The sequence below is a fragment of the Canis lupus genome, chromosome 30 (genome assembly GCF_048164855.1).
Source record: "Canis lupus baileyi chromosome 30, mCanLup2.hap1, whole genome shotgun sequence".
Classification (NCBI taxonomy): domain Eukaryota; kingdom Metazoa; phylum Chordata; class Mammalia; order Carnivora; family Canidae; genus Canis; species Canis lupus.
In genome coordinates, this window is record NC_132867.1 from 5803781 (window position 1) to 5829675 (window position 25895).

Below are 25895 nucleotides of genomic sequence, written 5' to 3' on the forward strand. Positions count from 1 at the left end.
TAGGGCTAACAATTGAATATTTTTATATAAATGCTGGCACAGTTGGCTTGGCTCCAATGAGGAAAACTGCTATAGTTTCCAATGAAAATAAGACTTTTAATCTGGAGAAAACAATTTTTTTAATAATTTTTATTTAAATAAAAATTTTTAAAATTGTTTTTGTAGCTTAATATCTTTAGTAAAGTGTTGTCCATTTCAGTAGGAAAATATAGTTCTTTATAGAATACAGACTTTCAGAATACAGACTTCTAAAAATTTCTTACAAACCGCATAAAACAGAAGAGATGATCTTCTGTTGTAAATCATGTAAATTTCAAGTAAATCATGAACATTTTAGTAGTTAAGGCTGAAATAAAACAATACAGAATACTGAAAATTTAAACTTAATTTAATAATTAAAATTCTGAAAGAACAAAATATGGTTCAATTATAGCAACTAATATTATTTGAAAGTATTTAGTAATTTCTAAAATGAATTTGTTATTAAGTCTCATAAATATCAATAAAATCAGTCAACCAATAAAAGTAACAAATAAGGTCAACAACATCAGGTTTTATTTCACAAAAATGTGTAGATATTAAATATGTATATTTAATATATATATATATATATACCTTTTAGAGTTGGTGAAAAATAGGAAAATAATGATCACATTAAATCAGAAAAAAACAAAATAATAGTTCTACAATCTCTTATCTGAAACCTCGGTTAATGGATTTTGCATATAGCATATATTACATAAACTTTCCATCCATACTTTATAATTTAACACATTGTTTCTCAATATTCACACTAAGTGGGATAAATAAGAATATCAATGGTAATGTTAGCATAGTCAAGTTTAGTTACCAAATACGATTTGGTGCCAACCCAATAGGGTGGAGGGAGAAAAAAGTATTGTTTGTTATTTTCATAGTTTACTATGTCACAGGATTATAAAAATATGGTTATGTGCCTGTATTTAATACACACACACAAACCTAAGAACTTCATTGACATTAAACGTTTTCTGTCCTTTAGCAGCAATTCTACTAGCTATGTAACTCAATGGGAATGTAGAAGACTAGAGTCTATGTTGTGCTGACTTGCAGAGGACTCTACAGCCACCAATGCTATGCAGAAATTCAAATGTACCAAAAGGATAATAACTGAATTCAGAATGTTAACAGAAAGAGATTTACAAAGAGTGTTGAAATATAATTTCAAGCTATATAATTATTAAACAGTGTTAAAATTCTAATCACTTCTTCATTATGTCATTGAGTATTACATTGAGTACATCCGCTGTAGCTTTTCATCCTTGAAATGCTGTATTCTTCAGGCAGGAATCACAGTGGACACTAAATCACAGTGGACAATACATACTTTAAAAGGGCTCCTTGATGTCAGGAAGAGTCGTGAGATGGTGGACATGGTTACTATAAGGCACCACAGCCTGGACAGAGATCAGAACAATATGACCATTAGATCTTTGTAGTAGTTTACTGACTTTAGTATCTCTAGGACAGAAATAGGCAATTGATTCAAAACCCGACTTGAAATGCATACCAAAAACAAAGCAAAAATAGGTCTGGTGAACAAAAGCCTAATATGAATCAATACAACAAACAATCATGGTCTTTTATTCAATGCCCAGACTGAGCCAGTCTATATACTAGGAGTCTCTTTTTAAAAATGACTGTGTCACCGTAAGTAAAGACTGACAGTTCTAGAAGTATATATTTCTAGATACTTCCCCTAAGGGACCTGAAATCATTTACCATGTAACTGAACTGGAGAAAAGAAATGAGATTACTGGATACTGGGTTGAAGTGATGATAAACTCTGGGCACTGTGGTTTGAATGTCAGGTGATAAATGGAGTTTTGGTCCAGGTCTGTCTCTGCTTTCTCATTTTCAGAAAGCAAAGTTGAAATAGACATGCTTATGCTGAGTGAAATAAGTCAATCAGAGAAAGACAATTATCATATGGTTTCACTCATATATGGAATATAAGAAACAGCATGGAGGATCATAGAGAAAGGGAAGAAAAACTGAATGTGAAGAAACCAGAGAGACAAATCATGAGACACCCTTAACTCTGGGAAACAAACCAAAGGTTCCTAGAGGGGAGACCCCCCCAAGGGGGATGAGGTAATTGGGTGATGAGTATTTAGGAGGGCACATGATGTGATGAGCACTGGGTGTTATACAGAAGTGATAAATTATTGAACACTACCTCTGAAACTAATGATGTACTATATCTTGGTTACATGAATTTAAATTAAAACAAGAAATAGACATGTTCAGCAACTGATAGAATTAAATGCTTAGCTATGTTTTTTTCAAATAATCATACTTTTATTTTGTGACATCAAATAGAATAGTTGAAGTTATTATTTTAGAAGTTAACCTGGAATTTTAAGAAGTTAATCTTCATATAAAGAATTATGCATCTAATTTTATAATTGATATACAGAGAAGTAACATTTGGTACCCCTAAATATGTCCCTTTGGCATTTGGACTATTTTAGTTGGATTATTTTTAAGAAATCAAAGTCTCAAGGTTTGTTTTATTTTTTGCTTCCCCACTGATTACCTAAAAGAATTTAGATAGAGAATCTGTTTCAGGAGGGGAGCTATCACTAAAGAGAACTATAGTAGAACATGAACTAGGTATTTGTAGACAGGGAGAAACCGAACGAAATATATAATTAAAATTTCCTCTGTATGACGCATTGTTCTTGGATGGTCAAGCAAAGATTTGTTTAACCAACATTTACTTTTTCCATTCTCCTAGTGAACTAACTTCCTTTCTTCCCTTTGAAACCCCAGACTCATACTCCCTTCATGTTAGCCCAAAATGACATAAATAATTCATTTTGCTTGTTTCCAAAATCTCTCATTTATTTGAATTCTCCCTACATATATAACTAAATTAGATTTTTCTCTTGTTAATCTGTGTCATGTCAATTTGATTCTTAGACCAGCCAGAAGAATCTTGAAAGATAAAGACAAATCTTTCCTCCCTAACAATCAAAATACTATGAAGTTTAATTTATGAGGGTCTCAAATTTTCCTTAACAGCAAAGATATATGTAAAGACAATGCCTTAACACTATCAAATATAATTTTATTCAAAGAAGAGCTTCTCAACCAAGGTGCTGCAGAAAGACTTATAGTTTTAATTCAATAATTATAACCCTTTTGTTGTGATTAAAGTTCTCGTCACCCATTTGGAAATTCTTTCACCCTACAGCAGAGGATGGAATATACATATAGATACGTAATTAAATTGGTTTTAGATAAATAAGCTTGCAAATATAAGGAGTATATTCCATATGTAATATACAGAGGTCATGTAATGCAGCTCAAATAATAAAAAATATAATTTAATTAATCTTGACAAAATCAGTATGAATTAGCCTCTTTTATTCTCCCCTTTTTAGAGATGAGGAAATTGAGACATAAACTGATTCATGAATTTCCCCAAGATCACACTCCTAGTAATCGGGGACAGTATTGCAACTTCACAGGTTGACCCCAGTGTCCATGCTCCTAGTTGTTATGCTACTTATAAGTAAGAATTTGGGGCTAAGAGAAATATGTTGATTTGAGTTCTTTGCTGCTGTATTGAATTTTCCTGCTCAGCATAATAAGGAGGAGGTGCTTTCATAACCAGCTAGTGAAAACAGAATAAGGAAGAATTTGTCACACAAGTAAGAACAGCCAAGAATACCGTGCAAGCCTCACTCTTGGCTGTCCTAGCTCTGAGGACTTTACCTGCCATTACTAAGATTATAATATGAAAAACCATGTGCAAAGGAAGTAAATAGTAGTAAGGGGGTGATAATCTGTGTTTTAGCTAACTCCACCTTTGGGAAAGGTCTAGACAGGGACTTGGCGGGGGACAACATATAAATGCTCAGACTTGGATTGTAAATAGAAGGTATTGTAATAAGACTGCTTGCTCATGAACTTTGGTGCCCTCTACATTTTACCCATTGATATTTATATCTTGGATAAGCAATGGTTTTTGTGAATCCAATTTCCTCACCTATTCTACCACTGGTGGTAGTGTCATTACTTGGAAGAAGCTCTAGTGTAGACTAAAAATTATGGATCTATTTCTTCTTGTGAAACTTGGATGAGAAACATAGCAACTGTAAAAACTGATTTTTTTTTCTCTCTTTGACCTTTACTAAAGTCAGAGAGTTGAGCCCACTCTGAGGAGTTAATGGGAAGAGAAAAACAGATTTTGTTGTTATTGCTGTTACATAGATGACCCTGAATATGACACTATGGTTTAAGTGACAAAACCAGTTTACTACTTTAATGCCAAAAGAGTGTAGTGGTACATGCAATTAAGAATTCTGGGATGTCTAGATACAGGTTTCAAACTATGTCATCAGGATTCTCTCTTCTGATTCCTATTTTCCTGGGTGTTGGTTCATTCTTAAAACTCCTCACATAGTGCAAAGAAAAGAAAAAAAGAAGCAACATCAGGAGTTCTACCTTAGTATTTGAAGAAAAGACCTTCTCTCCTCTTGGGCCCATACATTCATAAAACACACATACACAGACACAGACACATACACACACACACACACACACACACACACAGAATAGCTATTAATCTATCCCATCTCTAGACTTGGACCAAATAATTACTTGATCAGGGGAAGGTGGGTGAATAATCTGATTTTGTAAATTTCGGTTACATGTCCATAGGTGGTACTAGGGTTTGGGGCCGGCCTCAGTCAGAAATGTTGACAGAGAGGGAGAGGACTGTTAACTTAAAGAAACCCTGGACTTACATGAGTATTTATCAATGTACAATGAAATTTCCTTTCTTTTCAATATTCTCTTTGATTTCTTTTCCAATGTTCCAATGCTTGCTACTTATTTCCAAGTTTAGAGCATTTAGATATATGAATTAAAAAAATGGTTTTAAATGAATAATACCTTCAACCCCTTTATTTATATACACTAGAGAAAACTAAAGATCACATTAAAAAAATCACTAATATTTCCCTTTTAGAGGATTTGTTTAATAAAGTATAACATTATAAAAATTCTATATATTAAATAAGTTAGATCAAGGGAAATAGTCTATAATTTTTTTTTTCTAAAGGAACTTTCTGTAAAATTTTAAAAACTATGCTGTCCTAACACACAATCTTGCAAGACTTAAAGGATGCTGCAGAAGTTGAATTTTGCCACTGGTAGCTCTGTGTATATTTTTATTGAAGAGAATGATATTCAAACTAGAAATAGAATCTTACAGTCTCTGTCACCTACATTTCAATATTTGCTTTGTGTCATATATCCCAAGTACCCTTCATCAAAGTCATAAGCATTGACCTGTACATTAAAAATTCACCTCTAAAATACCTGAATATTTGCTTACTTCCAATTTTCATATTCTCTAAGATTTTAGGGAAAACAAATTGAGAATGATCATATCCAAACTTATTAATTTGAAAATTATTTAATGTAATTATATACTTTTTAAACAGTTTTTCTTGCCTTGTACTTCTGTCTTAAGGCAATTTCTGATTATAAAAAATTTAAATATTATATATACAATATATGGCAATTCAAAAGAGGTATGAAGAGACAAAAAATTTCCTTTTATCACCTAGAGAGGCTCTCTGATAATATTTTGGTCATATTTTTTCTTTGTATGTACATATATTTTAAACCATTAAAACCACATTAATAGACTTTTTATCCTTTTTTACATAAGTATTTTCTCATGTAATTAAGTCTTTCAATTATTTCACCATAAGAATCTATAATAATTTATTTCCCTACTCCTAAATACACATATTCATGGGTCTGTTTCTAGGCTCCATTTAATTCTCCAATGATTTATTAGTCTATTTTTACACTGATGCCACTCATTCTAGCTTTACAGCATATCTTGATCCCTTATGGAGTTAAGTTTTGCCCCTTCTGCTTCTTCAGAATGCCTTGGCAATTGCATTTCCCTATGAATTTTATAATCAGCTTTTCAGTTTCCTGACAAATGCATACTCACACAAATCTGCGGGGATTTTCACTGGGATTTTGCTGAATCTATCAGTCAATTTGAGGATAAGGTCTTCAAGGTTTCTCCGTTCTCTTTGCCTCTTTCTGTCTCAATATATTTCAAACCATGATCATCATACATTCTCCACTGATGTCTTTTTTTAAGCTTCTCTTAATATTGTTTCATTGTCTTGAACACCTTTCATTAGATTTGGTTCTACTTGATTTAATAGGTTATTGTATATTTTACAGTTTATTTAATGTTTATTGCCACTGTGATATTATTCACTCCTGTACTATGAAGCATTTGTTCACTTTTAAGTTAAATGTGTGTATGTGTGGTGTGTGTGCACGAGTGAGTGATTTCTCTGCATCCTTTAGCACTTCACTGCTGCAGTTAAAAAATGTTAATTTTATAGGTGAAAATCACATTTTATGATCTTAATTTTCATTTCCTTAATTATTAGGGTGAATGTTTTTAAACGTTCATTAGCCATTATAACTGAATAATTAATGATTCTACAAGCTACGGAGAAACCCTTCTAGAGATAGTAGCTGAATTCTGATCATATGGTTTTTATGAATAAGCATGTAGATCAGCCTTTATTTAAGCATTGTTTTATTTTGTATAATACCATTTCCTTGGACTGAAACTCCTTTTATTATGCTCTTGTTATTAACTGGATTCCCTTATTCCATTCTTGGGATGCTGGAGGTTCCTGACACTGCCAACTTTTTATTTATGACAAAGTTTGTCTTTTTTTTTTTTTTTGCTTATTAAATCCTGACATAGATACAAGATTTTTTGTCATATGCTGTGAAAGAAATAAATGGGATTTATTCCTTACTTTCAAGTGGTTGGCCATCTAATAGGGTAGAAAGTCACATGTGCGGTCAAATATAATCTAGGCTGGGAACAGAATCGGAAATTAGACAACTACAAAATTCCAAATGAAACATAAATTTTACTTTGTAGTTTAATTACATTTGTCCTATTGCTTTCTTAGATGCTAATGAGTCCTACCTGGCCACCTGTGGTAACATGAGTTAAGTTGATAAAAAGACAATTTGAACTGATGTAAAAGTTATATTAAAAAGGATAGGTGGAAGACAAAACTGTTGCCATAGGAATAGATACAGGACTGAAATTCACAGGTAGGATGGTATTTGCATTCCCTTTACTATGTATTTAGGATAATTTATAGATTGTTGAGTGAAAACTGGGATATGTTCGGCCAGCCCCCATGTCCCCAAAAAAGCAGCAGATTCTGCATCTTCTTACCCTGCAGGTGTTACAATTAATTAAACCAGTGTTTCTATTTTGTAAGTACTATGATTGTGATAGCAAATGGTGATTAGTCTAGATAATACTGATAGGCTCTCACGTTCCAGCTTAGGGGTATCACTTTCATTCTAAAGTGTTGATTGTTTCTTATCTAACTTTGAAAATAAGATCTGATGCTTTTTAAACTGATGTCTCTTATATTGTCTAACTATGGAAATTTATATGGTAATTTAAAATCTGATAAGCTATGAGTGACATAAGCCTGCATAATAAAGCAATCATAAGCATTGACACATTGGGCAGAATTCAGTTCAGTATGCCTTTGTAAGGAAAAAAATTTCCCACCTCATGCTGAAGAGTTAGAGGGGACATTGAAGGTATTAGTCATCATCTAACAGAATTGTCTTTATTATATTCACTTTCTACACATATCTGGAAAAGTTTTATTTTGGAATTTCAACAAGATTAATGAAGAAAATAAAGGGTAATATCCTTCTGGTTAGCATTTTGTTAAGTTTATATTCAATTTTTTGAATGTTAACTATATAAAAAAGCCACTCTGCAAGGCACAAGAAAGGATTAAATGTCATTCTTGACATCTAATACAAGTCAGACAACTTATATTGAATTTTCATCATTGCAATCTGAGTACAGATTTGCAACTTACTAGCAATGTGATCCTATAAAATTAATCAAAAGTGTCCTCTTGCCAAAGGCAAAAAGAGAAAAATAATCAAAATATGGATTACAGTCTATATTATATTAGACCAATTTCTGACATAGCAGATACCAAGAAAACACTGGTTTTTGTTGTAGGCAGCTCTGACATGGCTCACAATAATTCAAACCTCTTGGTATTCACACCCTTGTATAATCTCCTCCCATTGCATATGAACTGAAACCAGTGACTTTCTTTCAAAGAACAGAATACAGTAAAAAAGGTGGATATCACTTTGTTGATTATAAAAGATCACAATTTTGCTCTTGCCAGTACTACTTTCTTACCGGCACTCTTTCCATCCAAATTTGTATCCTCATCTTGCTCACTTTCATAGAGCAAGATGCAAATGAAAAGTTATTTTTTCCTGAAAAGTTATTTTTTCCAAGATTTTTTTTCCACCTGTATAATAAGAAACTGAGACCCTCAGTCTACCAGACTATGAGGAACAAAATTCTTCCAACAACCACTAAGTGAACTTGGAAGTGAATTGTGCTCTGTTTGAACCTGGAGACGTCTACAGCCCCTACCAATATGGTGATTGCCATCTTGTGAGAGAGACATGAGTCAACATTCTGATTTCTGTCTGTGAGACTCCTGAAGCAGAGAACACAGTAAATGTATACTCTGATTCCTGACCCATAGAAATTGTGAGATAATAAATGTGAGGTGTTTTAAGCTGCTATGCTTAGGAGTAGTTTATTATCTAGCAGAAGGAAGCTAATATAGTTTGTCTCCCATATTGCTTCTCTGAATCTGCCTTTGCTGATCTGTAAAAGGTGATAATATGTAACTTACTGACCTCAGAGGTCTTTTTAAGTTTAAATATGTTAATGTGTACAGAAGAATGTAGCAAACTCTCAGGTACTCTACAAATATAAGCTAATTTTAAGGAATCAACAATGTTAACACAAATGATCAGTATCACAAGGCAAGTGATTACTATTAACTGAACACCTAGGATATTCCAGGCACTTTCCAAGACTTTTTAGAAATACATTTAATTAACAATGCCATAGCATAATTGAGAAAATTGAAGCTTACCAAAGTTTACCGACTTGCGAAGGCTAGGATGGGATGGTTCATGTTCTTTCCTCTAAGAGATCTTGTTTTCCTATTTTTTTTAAACAAAACAAAAACTCAGGTTTTCCAAACATTAAATGTCTCATTGTGGTGCTCCACCAATATGTCCTTAATTGAGTGGGTGCCACTTAATTAGTGGGTGCCACTAATCCTCCAGCCATTGAGTATTGACTGCCAACAGCTCTAGGTACCTCCTTTTTTAAGAAAGCTCTTGCAGAAGAGTCACTGCCAGAAGCTTAGTACTAATTTACACAGGCTAGAGTGTGAATACTTCAAGTGGAGACCAGCTCTGAGCTACAATTCATGTTTCAAAATCTCCTACAGGATGAAGCAGAAGCTAGTCTCCAGATGCAAACACATTTTCACTATGCTTTTATTTCATTACCCTCCTGCTTCCTTCCATCTCTTTCTCCTGAGAACACTTCCTCCCTCAGTAAATCTCCTTCACCCTCATTGTCTCAGCCTCTGCCTCCAGGGAACTCAATTTAAGACAATCCTTTGTATCTCTCGCTTTCTACTTTCTTTTACACATTTCCATCCCCAAACCCAGACCCCACACACACAATTACACAGCAGTCTATTTATTCAAACCTTCAGGTTATAATCACACTGGTCATTGAGCTTAACAAAAGAACCAGCTAAGGTACAAGGAGCAGTGGCCAAAGTTTATGTTGTAGTTTTGCAGACTCCTGAAAAGTTATTTTTTCCATGGGTCTCTGTAACAAAATTTGTGTATACTGCTGATATGTCCATTGCATAGGGGGAATTTTGTTGCATTAGCAGATATTTTATATATGATTTTTAAAACTTTAATCATTTTATTTATGAAGTAATGCAGTGTATGAAAAATACAGGAAAATTATTTGAAGAAAATTATACATGAACCCTTAACGAACCAAAAAAATTGTAAAAATTAGTCCAATTTTAAAGAAATTAAAAAGAAAATCCTAGTTAAAACTGACATTTTACTACTACAGAATATTAGTTTTTTTAATAAAAATTCCTGTAATTTTACCACTTACTATCCTTTGGGTACAAGGTTTTTTGTTTTTTGTTTTGTTTTTTGTTTGTTTGTTTTTTAAGTAGATTCCAGCATGGAGTCCAACATGGGGCTTGAACTCAGGACCTTGATCAAGTCTTGACCTGAGATTGAGATTTGGATCCTTAACCAACTGAGTCACTCAGGTACTCCTGGGTACAAGGTGTCTTATAAATTCATTTCTTAATCTTCCTAATAGAGTTATGGTAGGAAATCTTAGTCTTCAGATAAACAGTGCAATAAACTCCTATTTCCTTATATTGTGTTCTTATTAACTCTGAAAGACAGATTCCTCAGAACACAAGTATATTGACATTCTCTAGTTATGGTTCAACATAAATACAAAATCAATACTCACTGCCCTTACCTTGAACCCTACTCAGTGAGGTAATTTATCATTTAAGTAATTATTTATTATTGTAAAATTTATTAATATCACTGACAAGATATAATCATAATAATTGCCATCATATTCATAGTGCACTCCCACAAAAGCTAGGATTATATATTGAAGATACCATGTGACCTGAAATTAACAATTTATGTAGGCTTGAAGATTACACTCTTTAAAGCCCTATGTAGCATTTTTCCCCTCTATGCAGCATTCCTTTAAACACAAACTGGCAGGCAGTATCTTCCTCAAGAATGCTGGAGTGTTACATAGTATTTAGCACAATTTCAATATTTAAAAAACTTAGTTCTTTGATGCTTACATTATTTAATATCATGCATGTGGCAGAGAATGCAGAGGTCACACACTGTCTCTTTGCTGGTTTGGCTTGGGTCACTGACCCCTGAGATCATTCTCAAGATGTGTCTCAAGTAGATGCTAATCTTCATCATAAGGTCTCTTATCAAATGCATATTTGAAAGAATTCTAGTTAAGTTCTTTTTTTCTAGATGATATAAAATAGTGAAAAAGGAGCAAAAAAACATGTTGAGTGCAAGTGAGTCATTATCAGGTAAAGGAAGCCTTGTTCCCAGGTATGGCCAGCTATTGTAACAGGGGTCAGCAGGACTATGGTGGTTCTGTGGCAATACCTCTATTTGAGTATGTTTCTGTCTATTATGCAAATGTTACTTAGGGTATTTTGGTTGTGTACGTTAAAATAAATCAAAATAAAGGATCCATAAGTTCAATTAATACTCATCTGTCTCAATATTTTTGTTTCATATAGCAGATTGAAGTCTATTTTAGATGCAAGATTATCATAGTGCTTCATTCTGCCAATGATGGAGTCCATTTGGATATAAATTCAGCAAACACATGCATGTATTTCTTATACATAAGGTGTTATTCTCCCTTTGGCTATTGTGTCCAAGTTTTTACTCACCAATTTTACCTCTCATTACAAATACTTTAGAAGGTGATATGCTCAGAAACCTCATCAAACTTTGTAATTAAAATAATATAAAGTCAAAAATATAATTACAATAATTAAAAATAATATCCTCGACTTTATTCCAAAATATGTTACAATAGCCTTTGGACAACAGCATTTCAAAGATTTTATTTATTCATTCATGAAAGACACAGAGAGAAAGGCAGAGCCTGCGGGGAGCCTGATGTGGGACTCGATCCTAGGACCCCGGGATCACGACCTGAGCCAAAGGCAGACCCTCAATCACTGAGCCACCCAGGCATCCCTGGACAACAGCATTTCAATACTGATTTTTCTTATTTTGCCTTTTAAGATTATTTTAAGCTTGTTCCACCCTACAAGATGCTTTGCCTTCCCTGAAAACAAACAATCCTCAGCTAGGATACAACACATTGATTGGAAACAGTGTAACATAGTAAAAAGATAATTTTGGCCAGCTGCTCATTAATAAACTGGATAAAGAAATCAGTATGTAATTATTCATCTACTCAACAAAAATGTATACCATAAAATTATGAATATGATATGAAAAATACCAATAGGTAAACACTTTGGTTTCATTTTAAGCCACCATTAAATAAAGAGAATCATGGAATTTAAAAAAAAACTCACCCTGCTTTATAAGAAATAGTACATATGAAAAATAATTCAATGACAGATCCTAATGAGTGGTAACTTATTTACAACTAGTTTCCAATCAGAAAGTTTCCTAAGCACCATTTGAGTTTCAAATGCTAGGAAATTAGAAATAAAATGTATTGCTATTTGCAGTTAAAATATTTTCCTGATTAGAATTGAGTGGGATGTCACACCATCAAAAAATAGAAAAGTCAGTCTTTTCATATGCATTAAAATCCTAATCCATAGACTCTTTGAGGGAAAGATCAGAGATTCGATTTTAGAAATGAGGAATCAGGGCCCTGAAAGCTGAATAATTTGCAGAGATCTGCAAGTTAGGGATTGAAACAGGGCATCTCACTACCAGTTAGTCTCATTCTTAATGGCACGTAGTCTCTAGTCGTTAAAATAAGCATGAGATAAGCATGGCATCTGGTAGTCCAATCACATTTTGGTTCACATCAATTACCTCAAAAGAAAGAACTAATGCTTTATGTCTTAAGCATTCTAATGTTAACCTCCCACAATCTACCTATACATAATTTAGTTTTTACACACTTGTACATGATTTAAACAAGAATATCTGAATAATAAGTCTCTGCTTCTTATTTTAAAATATGCCTGTTTTGTTTGCACTAGCCAAGTTATTAGGAAAAATTGTGTCTTTTTGAAGACATTACTTTCAATACTTTATGAACTCAAAAAAAACTTTAAAAAAAAAGATAGTTTAATTCTGTGCGTGTGCATGCATGTGTTTTGTCTTTGTTGAAATAAGCAGTTTCTAAGTACCAAGGCTGCATTGTGTGTTCAAACAAGACCATTTGCACATGATATAAATTCAGCTTTATTATGATATAAAAAATATGTGCTGCAGATACAAGATTTTCCTTTATAGTAACAAATTCTAATCAAGCTGTAATAATCGAAAATCATGATTTTCTTTACCTAAGTTCCAAACTTTCCTACTATATGAAAGGACAATATAGACCACAATATTTTGATTTTAAGTTGTATACATATGCATATATTACCCCCCAAATGGCCACACATTTTCCCATTCCTATATTGTATACTTTCCTGCAGTGGGAATTTCAATTCTACTGAAAAAGTAGAATGTGGGCTTTGCTCGATCAGGGTTTTTTTTGGCCAAATTGACTAGGTTAGTGAATTTTCTAGGTCATATTGGCTTAGGCATGGTGCCCAGATATGTGGTCTAGCAATATTCTACAGGTTTCTGAAAAACAAAAGTTTTTTCAGACATGATTATTATTTAAATCAGTGGATTTTGAGTAAGCAGATTGTCCTCTATAATATAGGTGAGCCTTATCCAATCCGTTGAAAATTGGAGTAGAACAAAAGACTGACCTCCCTTGAGCAAGAGAGAAACGTGCTGCAGAGAGGCTTTATTTATTTTTATTTTTAAAAATATTTTTTAATTGAAGTTCGATTTGTCAACATATAGTATGACACCCAGTGCTCATCCCTTCAATGTTCCCCCGGTCAGTGCCCATTACCCAGTCACCCCATCCCTTCGCTGCCTCCCCTTCCACTACCCCTTGTTCGTTTCCCAGGGTTAGGAGTCAGTGGAGGGCCTTTAGACCTGAACTGCAATGTGGGGCTTTCCTCTGGGTTCTCTAGTCTGTTGCCTTGCTCAGCAAGTTTGGACTCACCCTGCCTAGAATTTTGTAAGCCAGTTTCTTAAAAATAAGCAAACGAATGAACAAACAACTCTCCTTCTATAGATATATACATCCCATTGGTTTTGTTTCTACAGAGAACCCTAATACATTGCCATTTTAAAAACTCAAAGCACACAGGGGACCCTGAGGTGTCTGACTCTTAATCTCAGCTCAGGTCTTGTCTCAGGGTTGTGAGTTCATGCCTAGTATTGGGCTCCATGCTGGGTGGGGAGCCTACTTTAAAAAGGCGGGGGGATCCCTGGGTGGCGCAGCGGTTTGGCGCCTGCCTTTGGCCCAGGGCACGATCCTGGAGACCCGGGATCGAATCCCACGTCGGGCTCCCGGTGCATGGAGCCTGCTTCTCCCTCTGCCTGTGTCTCTGCCTCTCTCTCTCTCTCTGTGACTATCATAAATAAATAAAAATTAAAAAAAAAAAGAAAATTAAAAAGGCGGGTAGGTGGGGAGTGCCTGGGTGGCTCAGTCGGTTCAGTAACCAACTCTTGGTTCCCATTCAGGTCATGATTTCATGGTCACGGGATCCAGCCCCTGCCTCAGGCTCCATGATCAGTGTGGACTCTGCTTCAGATTCCTTTTTTTTTTTTTTTTTTAAGATCTTATTTATTTATTCATGAGAGACAGAGAGAGAGAGGCAGAGGGAGAAACAGGCAGAGGGAGAAGCAGGCTCCATGCAGGGAGCTCAAGGCGGGACTCGATCCCGGGTCTCCAGGGTCTCGCCCTGGACTGAAGACAGCGCTAAACCGCTGAGTCACCCGGGCTGCCCCTGCTTCAGATTCTCTCTCCCCTCCCTGCTTGCACTCACTCTCTCAAATAAATAAATTCTTTAAAAACAAAAACAAAAAACATGAAGCACAGAGAAGCTTTCAAAATCATAGGATGATAAGGCCTGATCTCTCTGCAAATGGTCTCCTTAGAACCTTGTGGGTACCACCATATGAACAAACCTGGGCTCCTTGGCTGGGTGATGAGGCACAGTTAACTTCCTCATTCATATCAATAGCCAACCCACGTAGAGTCACGAAAGGAGAAACTCAACTACCAGCTCTCTACAAATGCATGATCAAGCCCAGCCAATGGCATGCAGAGCTGGGATGAGCCATTCCAGTGAACACAAGTCAAATTTCCAAACCACAAATTTTAAAAGTTATTTTTATTGAGGGATAAACAATAGAGAGTTATATTTCAAGTGTATAACATACTTCAGCAATAGTAAATATCGTTCAGTGCTGCTCACAGTAAGTATAGCCATGATCTGTCACCAAACATATTTATAATCTTACTGACTCTATCCCCTATGCTATACTGACTTTTTAACTGGACATTTGTGCCTCATAATCCTCTTTATCAATTTCCCTCATCCCTTCACCTACATTGCCTCTGGCAACCACCTGTTTCTCTTCCGTATTTAAATGTCTACTTTTTGGGTCTTTTTTCTTTGTTCATTTGTTTTGCTTTTTAAATTCTATATATGAGTAAAATCATATGGTATTGGTCTTTCTCTTCCCCCCCATAAATAGAGTGATAGCAGGTGTTATTTATCTAAAAATAAACCTTTCAGTCTTCATTATTAAGTATGATGCTTGCTCTATGTTAGAGCCATTATTTAACCTTTATCAATTTCATTCTAGTTTAGCTATGAACTTATGGATGAACAGTAGATTTTATCTAATGTTTTTACTACATATATTGAAAAGATCACTTTTGTTCATTTAATGTATTAATATGGTTACAATATAGATTTTCTTAAAGTTAAGTTAGTCTGGCACTAGCAGGGATAAACTCAACTTGGTCATACTATTTTGTCATTTTAATCCATGCTGTATTTTTACTTTGTATTATTATAAATGTGTTTTCATACCTACTCCATGAGATTAATCTGTATTTTTTTTCTGTTTTATATTATCATTGTCAGTTTTGATATTAAGGCTATGTTGGCCACAAAATTTGGGAGAGTTCCTTTTTCCCCATTTTTTAGAAAAAATCATATTAAGCTTAAAATTACATCTACCACATTTTATCTGAGCCTGGTATTTATTTTGGGGGATAAAAATATATTTTACCTGGACACCTGGGTGGCTCAGCGGTTGAGCATCTGCCTTCCACTCAGGGCGTGATCTTGGAGTCTCGGGGTGGAGCCCCACATCAGGCTCCCTGCATGGAGTCTGCTTCTCCCTCTGCCTATGTCTCTGCCTCTCTCTGTGTGTCTCTCATGAATAATTATTATTATTTTTTTTTACCTGCCAGTTCAATAGTTTTAATGGTTAGTTTTCTATTGAGATTTTCTATTTCTTTCTGAGTAAGGGCTGAGTATATTTTAAGAAAGAATTCAATTTAATCTAAATTTCAAATTTAAACTAATTTTTAATAATTATTAACTGTATAATCTCTGCTAAATATATACATATATACATATATTTATGACAAATTTTCAATCTTATTTCTGACATTTGTCTTATTTTCTTTATAAAATGTTTAAGGTTTTCAATTGTATTAGTTTCAGAACCAACCTTAGTTTTGTAGGGTTTTTTTGTTTTATATACTTTTATATCTCATTAACTTTCAGGATAATTTCAGGACTCTTTCTGTGCCTATTTAATTCAATGCTTGGGTCATTGTCACTTTTTTCTCATTTAAGTTTCCCTAACAGCATAAAATTGTGATAGGTGATATTTTCATTGTTATCATTTTGGAGATTTTTTTTTTAATTCCATAGTTATTTAAGCAACTCATTTAGGCTTTCTGAATTTTTAAGCATTTGGATTAGTCATTTAAAAACATTTTCCTCAAGGAGGCGCCTGGGTGGCACAGTTGGTGAGCAGCCACTATTGGTTTCAGCTCTGCATGATCTCGGGACATGGCATCTAGTGTGTATGGCTCTGCTCCCAATGGAGCAGTGGTGGCTTAAGAGTGCTTAAGACACTCCCTCTCCCTCTGACCCCCCCTTCTCTTTGGCTCTCTGCCTCTTTAAATAAATCTTATAAAATATTTCCCTTAAAAATACTTATTTACAATTTTGGCCTTACAGATGTTAATATGTTTCTTTTCATGTTTGTTCCTAATCTGTATTCTCCAATAGTTTTCTTTATATATTCAGCATAAACTATTTTTAAAAAAATCTAATTCCACTATATGTGGTGTTGCTGATTTCTTCCACTATTAAAAGCCTATCTCCATATTTCATTCATGATTTTGTAAGTATTTCATGGATACCTATGTCAAAAATTGTTCATATTTCTTAGGAAATGAATATTTTTTGCTTAATAGTTCCTTAAATTCTATTTTATATTATAATAGTTATATAGGCATTCTTTTAATATCTCTATGAACCATTGTCTGCTATTCTTTCCTTTTCATATTTTTTGACCCAAGTTTTTATGTGTTTTGTAAATGGCACAGTTTCATTGTACATCTATGTGTTCTCATCTGGTCTAGCCACTTTTTATCGTATAAATGAAAATGTTCCATTTACATAGATTAGAGCTTCTATATTTGCATTTATTTCCATCATCTTGTGCTTTCCATTTTACCCATGTTATTGTTCCCTTTTATCTCCTTTTCTGTGCTATTTTACTTTCTCTTTTTATTCAGTTTTTAAGATCATTTTGGAAAACTTATACTTCAGTTTTCTTTTTGTGGTTCCAATAAATATTAACATGCATTCATAACAAATCTGAATTTACAATTCCTCCTTCTGTTAATACTACAAGGACTGAAACATGATACTTTTGACTTCTCTCCTAGCAGTCTTTTTAGTACATAAATTACTATTACTTATACACCATTTCTTATCAATAATAGCAGTAGTATTAAGACCAAATCATCATATGATGATAAACTGACAACCTCGGACTCCCCCATCCTGGAAGGCCCAGGTATTGCTGTAACAGAAATAAATACGCAATCCAGGTAAGGGTTTGTCTTTACTGCATGGAAGCCTCAGTCAATACTATTTTACAAAAGCTGATAGCATGTTTGTTCCAATGTTCTAGAATGTCCCAAAACATCGAAGAGACCAAGGAACCACTTAACAGCAAAAGAAGCTCCTAGAGACTGCCTGTGAACACAGGCTCCATCACATCACATAGTGTACACACAGATGCTGCACAGAAGTGGAGAGATGGAAAAACGGCCTGTTGACAACATAGCTGAAGAGCCATCATGAAGACGAAAGTCTGATTATGAGATACTCTCTTCACTGGAATGCTGTATACTCATTGACTCAAAGTCCTTTCAGTGGTGCTGGTCTCCCAACAGGAGGACCATATGGTTCGGAGATCCAAACAGTGAAACAGGAGTTGCTGCATTTACTGCTCCCATCATCTTCTGAGGAGACTTCATGCTTCCAGTGCCCACAGCTCTGGGCCCAGGTGTTAGAGGTCCTGGTCCCCAAAAAGGCACAATTTTGCCAGGGGACACTTAAGTAAGTGACCATTCCAATAAATCTACTGCTGCTGTGTAGGCACTTTTTTGTTTCCAAAAACCAAGAGACAAAAAGTAAGGATCAGTTTTGCAGATGAGTTGACTTTGATTACCAGCCTCAGGCAGGGCTGCTCTTATACACTGAGAGCTGGAAGGAATACGTGTCAACAGTTTCTGGTTCTCGTGCCCATGGTGACTCTGAACTAACAGGTACAGAGCAAACCTGAGAAAGGCATGGGGACTACGGGTTTGGACGTCTCAGAGATGAGGCTCTCAGGTATATTGGCAAGTAAGCCACTGAGTCAGGCAGAGGTGGTAGCCAAGAGTAGGAGGAATTGAGGATGCAAAGCAGTGAAGGACCACAAAACCAACTACAGCAGTCCCAGGACTAACCACTCTGTCCACTGACTTCCCTCTTTTACATTCTTTTAAGATAAAAAGTCCCCTGGGATCCTGATGGGACTATTCCCTGAATCCATAGGGAGAAGTGCTTCTGGGCAGCACATGGAGATGGCGGTGATGAAGAAATGTGATACCTACATTCTCATCCAAGGAAGGATTTGCTACCCAACTGTAAAAAGGATAACCAAGAAACCATACTTCAGCTGTGAAGTATTTTAAGGTCTGCTTCTGCCACAGAGCTAGCCAAAGACCATGTACTTGTCCAGGCAGCGGACATTTGGTGATAGAGTCTAATCAAGGTAGAAAGGTCAAATAACTGACAAAATACTTATTCCAAATCTCCTCACCAGTTTTATAGAGTTTTATTGGGCTTGTATTACAATTTGACTTTCTCTTCCAGCTAATCCCTTTCCCTTCATGAGAACTGAACTCCAGTAAGCTCTTAGATACTGAACCCCACATAAACATTTGCTTTCAGAGATGATAATACTTGTTTCTTATCCTCAGAAATAAAGAACAATCTCTGAGTGGCCAGTTTTCACATGTGTCACATGTTGTAGACAGGTTTATTGAGCAAATAAGCCAATACAGTTTAGTTCAAAAATAAATTGCTCTATGAAATGTATTTTCTTTTAGGACTATAAAATACTATATATCATACCTATGCATGTGCCTATTAACCCCTTTCATTACTCTCAACTTGAATGACCCTCTGAATGCCCAGCACAGACATTCCTGAGCATTTGTATTCAACAGCTTCTTAACATTTGACTGTGACCACCTGATTTGTGTTATATTAAGAACATTCTATTAATATTAATTGAGAAGAGGACAGCTAAAAATTATTTTTTAAAGGTTTATTTATTTATTAATGAGAGACACACACAGAGAGAGAGAGAGAGAGAGAGAGAGGCAGAGACAGGCAGAGGGAGAAGCAGGCTCCTCACAGAGAGTCCAACATGGGACTTGATCCTGGATCCCGGGATCACGACCTGAGCCAAAGGCAGGCGCCCAACTGCTGAGCCACCCAGGCATCCAAACAGCTAAAAAGCTAAAAATTATACAATCAGATCAATGTAGGAAGGTGAATGATTTTAAGATTACTTTTTTAAAAACCATAACATCCATCCTTTGTACCACCTAAACTAAAACTAAAGTAAAAGCAAATTGTTTAGACTATGGTTCTAGACCTTCTTCCTGGATAAGCAGCAGATACTATGATGCAGGGTCTTGATTTCTTGTATATAAGTGCTAACCTAGGAATTATGCAGAAGAAACTGATGGAAAACTTTCAGAGCCCCTTTCTTATATGTTCACTTACAAATACGTACATGGGTCATGATATAGTTCTCTCCAATAATCAATCATATAAGCAAATCATATAGACTAAAGCAGTCTTTGTCCTTTTGTCAGAAAAAGGTAATTTGTCAGTCACTCCATGTATCCTCAGAAGATGTTTGTCGAAATTTGTTAGGATTGTTCATGCAGCTCCATAAATACAACATTCATTTGGTGCTCTTTTGGTTGCTCTATACGACTCAAGCAGGGAAACTATTGCCTGGAAATGGTCTTATTTCCTAATATTTTTTCACAAGGAAATAGTTTGTGTGTCATTCATCAGTTTTATGGCCTTTTCTCCCTGTTTTTAGAAAGCAGAAGCATGCTCAGTATTCAGTCACACACAGAGCAGACTCATTACAGGATTGTCAATGAGCAATTTAGCAAGCAGAAAGTCAAATTAGCTTTACTGGAAAGTTGACTGTGGTGTGCTACCCAAAGTGAAAGTAGCAAGTAAAATTTTACCCACAACTGGTTACATAGGGGTAATTAAAACCATTAATCTTTCCATTGATCTTTGTTGCCTACTATATTTAGCAGCTAAGAGTCATGAGCTACTGGAGTGTGTCCATTGTCACAGATCTCCATCAATAGATATCCCCTAAAGAGGGCTCCAGGGTAAAAGAGCATTTATCTGATTTATGCCTATTATGTGGTTCATTCAGACCTGAAACAAATAATGGTTATGCTTTATTAAGAAGGAATATTTGCAAACTGCAAGTCTCATGAAAATTTTAACTTCTTTCATGCTACACAGAAGTAACACATGGTAAATGCCTTTTGAGTCCTATCTGTTCCATTTATTTTTATATTTGATGGGGATATGGTTCTACTTGATAATATCCTAAAACATTATAGGGGCAATGTATAATTTTTATACATAGGTGCTCTCTTAAAAAAGTAAATGTTTGACCTTATAGTCTATAATTATGTCTCTGAAAGGATAATAGTCTATCACAAAAGCATGGCTTGGTTCACAGATCATTGATACAGTTAGTTTTAACAGATGCTTGGGTGCCATTATAATCTTTCCTATCCATTTGGCTGTCACAAAAGTTAGACCCATGTGTCCAGTTTAGGCTATTATTTCTATAGGGCCTTTGCTCTTCTATACCAGGAACAATTAGTAATTAAGACTGGATAATCAACTAGTGACCTTCACCAATTAGAGAGTTTTTAGAATCAAGCATGGAGTAACTACTCTCAATATTTACTGAGAAAAGTGAAGTATAAGATTCAGATATTTCATTCTGGTTGCCGATAAGGAGAGGTCGATATAAGCCTAAGGATTTGGTATCTTGACAGTTGCAGTCTTAGAAACTTAATGGTGAGTGACCATACCCAGTAAATATCTGCTACACCATTTCCACACTCACATGAGACTGATTGGTGCCAATACAATTAAATTAGTCATTACAACTTTACTAATCAAAAATGCAGAAAAACAACATGTGCAATGAACAATTGTCACTTGAACGTTACCATTACCAGTGTCTACACACTTTATGTTTGCAAAGAAAGCACACTTATGTTATCACTTTGGTGAGGGAAGCAAGTAGGCCTTGTAAAAAAGAACCAGCTTGAGACACTAAATCTTACAAAAGAGATGTTCCCAGGGGATTAGAGGTGGAGGCTTTAGAGTGATGACAGCCTGACATCCTGCTCTGTGACTCTGGTCTAAGGCTCAAGAGACTCTGGCTCTAATTCTCAAGGTCTTAGGCTCATTCAATTCTTTTCAATTTTCTAAGCCAGGTTCTCCAGATTTCCAATCCTCTCTGCTAGTCACTCAAAAACCCTGCAATAAGTTATTTTCTTCTGAAGTTTACCAGAGCCCACCTTTGAGGTTTTAAATCAGTAATCATGATTGATGCACCATGTTTCTAGATATACATATATGTATGTATACATTGTCCTAAGTCAATTTGCTTAAAGAATTCTCCTGGCTAACGACTATTAGTTATCCATAAAATTTTATCCTTCATGCAGATTAATAGCAATAATTTTATCCATTTCTGGACTTCCAACTTCAAATCTCAAAAAGGAGAAATCCCGAGCTAGACGTTTAAACTCACTTCTGTATGTTAAATATTTTTTTTAGGCTCAAAACCTAGCAGTTTCGGAGACTACTAACAGAGGCCCAAAATTTACTCCTTAATACGCTTTACACATTGTCAAGAAGGGGTAGTTACAAATTTAGTAACTAGGTAAACGAATATATATTTGTTTCTTCTCCATTTATAGTAGTAACCAAGTCTTAACAAATAGTCCTTCATAGTGTTTTTTTTTCCTTGCCTCCATCACATCTAGTACTAGCTCATTTTCAAAATGTTCTCTTACTCCCTAATCACCTCCTACCGAGATAACTGAATTCACTCAATCTTCCAATAACTATTTATTAAGTCCTAATGATGTAACACCAGGCATTCATTAATTAATCACACATGGATTCTGCCTTTTTTCCAGCTTGCCCCTCTATGGGAAATAGACAATAAGAAGAAATATCAGGTAACAAATGTGGGTATGAGGCACAGGTTATGCAGACAACACACTGCATGCAGAGATGGAGAATAGTAGAGTATCAACTTAAGAGAGGAATAGTAAGGAAAGGCCTTTCAAAGGATGGGGCTGTAAGAAGGTACCCAGGAGTATGTAAAGAAATTAGTCATGAATAGGATGGAGACAGATATAGATAGATAGATAGATGATAGATAGATAGATAGATAGATAGATAGATAGATATAGATAGACCTATAGATACATCTATCTATATATATATAAAGAGAAAGGGACAAAGAAAGAGAGAGAGAGAATATGTCACAATTTCTGTAGTACTGAGAGTCTGGAATACATTAAAGCTGACAGAAAGTCCATGCAGCTGAATTGTTGGTGGCTACAGAGGAATGACATTGAAGAAGTGGGCAGACATTTCATGGAATAATTTACCTTCCATGGTAGAGTTTATACTGAAGAGAGTGGGATGTAGTTAAAGGGTTTAAGTCTAAGAAGTGACATAATTTGATTAATTTTTATTAAGCTGGCTAAAATGTGTAGAATAAATTTAAATTGTAAACTGGAGTCAGGAAGAGCAGGAAGGATGTTGGCGATGATGCTGGTTAAGGCTACAGTGGTGGCAGGTGAAAGCCGGAGAGCAAAAGACTATTTTTGAGATAGAAAATGTAGGACCCAGTTGACTATCTGGAGTTCAAGATAAGTAAGAAAAACCCATCAAGGGTAATTTCATGTCCAAAATATTTTTAGTGATTTTAAGAGCTTTGAATAAAATGCAGTTAGTTCTATTCCTTGGTACTATGTCTCCTTCTCCTCTCCTCCCTCTCCACTCTCCCCCTTCTCTCTGTTTATCTACAGAAAGTTCAGTAAACTTCCAAAAATGAAGCAATCAGATATCCTAAAAACCTCCCAACGCAAAATACAGAAAGTTTTGCGTAAACTATAATGAATGGAATATTAAATATATAATTGGGATTGCAGTAATTTTTTTAAAAAATTTATTTATTCATGACAGACACAGAGACAGAGACACAGGCAGAGGGAGAAGCAGGCTCCATGCAGGGAGCCTGACCCGGGACTCGACCTGGGGACTCCAGGATCAGGCCCCGGGCCAAACGCAGGTGCCAGCCAAAGCGCCAAGCCACCCAGGGATCCCCGAAAGAATCATTTCTACTTGCACTTTTTGTTCAAGATAATGCTGGCTCCCTTTGGAAGGCCTTGCCCTCCCTGTGGCCCCGTCAGGCAGTGCCGTGTCTTCTCCCCCACAGCCCAGTGCTTCTGGGAGGGAAGATAACACTGTTCTCCACGATGGCCCTTCACAGACTTTTACAACATTTCTTATTTTTCCCTGACAACAGCAAATTCGATTTTGAAGCTCATGTTATCACGTGATGTTACCAACCAATCTACAAATTCCCTTTAAACTACTTAACCCCCAAATCATTTCTTTTGATTTCTTCATGATTTTAGGTCTATTAGAATGACTCATCATAAGTGGTTTCAATACAGGTATAGAAAATCCTTTTCATACTATGGCCTATTGGTTTCATTAATTCTTCTCCAACAGTCTCATCTGCTCATATACTTCAGCCACTCACTCCAGTGGGGATTAATGATCTTTATCCTTACAAACAACCACAACTTCTCCATGGTCTCAATTTCATGTTCCTTCTCTGGAAGAACTAAACGTGGTACTATGTTAATGGTAATTTCCTGTGATGGCAATTTGTGATTATAGGAGATGATATTCTTATTTGTAGAATAGGAAGTATTGGGAATTGGTGGCAATTGATTTTGACAACCTATTCTCAAATGGCTGGAGGAAAAAAAAGGTTTTATTTGTATTATATTTTTAACATTTGTGCAAGTTTGATACTGCTATTAAGTTTTAGAAATACATATCAACAAATGTATAAAATGTCATAAGAGGTGCCCCAGTATTCCCAAAGATGAAGTCCCACCTTAGAAGAATTCAGAGCCTATAATCATGGAAGATACAATGCAACAACTCACCAGGAATAAAGTCAAGATTGCTAGAGAGAAAACATGCAATATGCCAACTTGTAATGAAAAAAAAAAACATTTGGCTGGAGGAGCTCTATTAATACACTTTCAATATAAGTCCAGATTCAACCCTCCAAAACACTTCCCAGCTCGTGGAGATAAATATCAATTGGTTTCCTAAGCAGCTTTAAAACCCTTGCAAGGTAGGCCCTGGCAACCCGGTAGTCTCATCTGGAGTCCTGCTCTTGGCGCCCTCACACATCAGCAAGTGATGTATTTCACAAATATCAAACAGAAGGTCTCTTTTGTAATATCTTTAAAACGCTTTTTTTTTTAAATTGAGTAACTATTAAGCAGGAATTAGAAGAGAGAACATGGCAAGGGAGGATGTACAACTGAGAAAAAATTAAAGCCTACCTTTGTTTAAAGTTGGAGTTCTAAAAAAAAATAAATAAATAAATAAATAAATAAATAAATAAACAAACAAAGTTGGAGTTCTCCCAAGTTATCCCAGAGGTCAGACTCCCCACGTGGCCTGGCTGCCTTCTCTGCAGTGGAGTAATTTTTTTTTTTTTTTTTTTGAAGGCTTTTTAGAGCAGCCTGGAAATCACAAGTCAGCAAAATCAGGCATGGGGAGGAAAACCCGTCCTGCTTCAGCTCTCTGGGAGCTGGCACAGGTCAGACTCTCCAGTGAGCTGAGGGGGGTCACTCAGCACCAGGACTCCTGCGAGCACACTCAGCTTCTCCCCTGCTCGGCTTCAACAGATGGGTGCTCTCGGGCCTGCGGATGCCAGGCTGGCCAGAGCAGCAAGAAGGCACCCCTCTAATGTCCAGATCGTGAAGTGGGGATGCTGGGTGGGCCATGAGAATAGCTTGATATGTAACTGTTAAATCTGTACACACAGAACTTTTAACCTTCATTTTTGACTCTAACCCAATCCTGACATCTTAGGGCCGGGCCTGCTCATCTCAGCATACTGTCAGTTTTCCTGTTCTGGGAACTCGGGCTGCTTGTTGCTTCACACCTGCAATCTCTCTCACTTCAGGATTCTCACCTGCTAAACGTCTGCCCATAAAGAACTTTCCTGGGGACACCTGGGTGGCCAGGTCACCATCCTAGGACCCAAGATCAAGCCCTGCTCCTCCCTTGCCCTGCCACTTCCCCTGCCTGCCCCCCTCCCTCTGTCAGATAAATAAATGATTTTTTTTTTAAAGACCTTTCCTGGCTCAGGTGTCCGTACCATGCAGGTCTCCTGCCAACCCCTCCCAGCTACCACAGGTAAAACAGAACACACTTGCCCCATGTGTTTTCTTACTGTTTATCCTGGTTTTTTTTATTCACATCACCTAACCTCTCTGAAACCAATACTCTGTTTCTTATTTATCTCCC

General features: G+C 35.8%; 1 long non-coding RNA gene across 4 annotated transcripts in view; it reads right to left on the reverse strand.

Moving 5' to 3' along the window:
- Window positions 1-442: 442 nt before the first annotated feature.
- LOC140621828 (uncharacterized) overlaps window positions 443-25895 on the reverse strand; it is a 66005-nt gene continuing 40552 nt past the window's right edge. For all 4 annotated transcript variants that reach the window (XR_012021555.1, XR_012021556.1, XR_012021557.1 and 1 more), the window contains 2 exons: window positions 9060-9129; window positions 443-1436 (listed from right to left, as the gene is read on the reverse strand). This is a non-coding gene — a long non-coding RNA (uncharacterized lncRNA). The remainder of the gene's footprint in view (window positions 1437-9059; window positions 9130-25895) is intronic.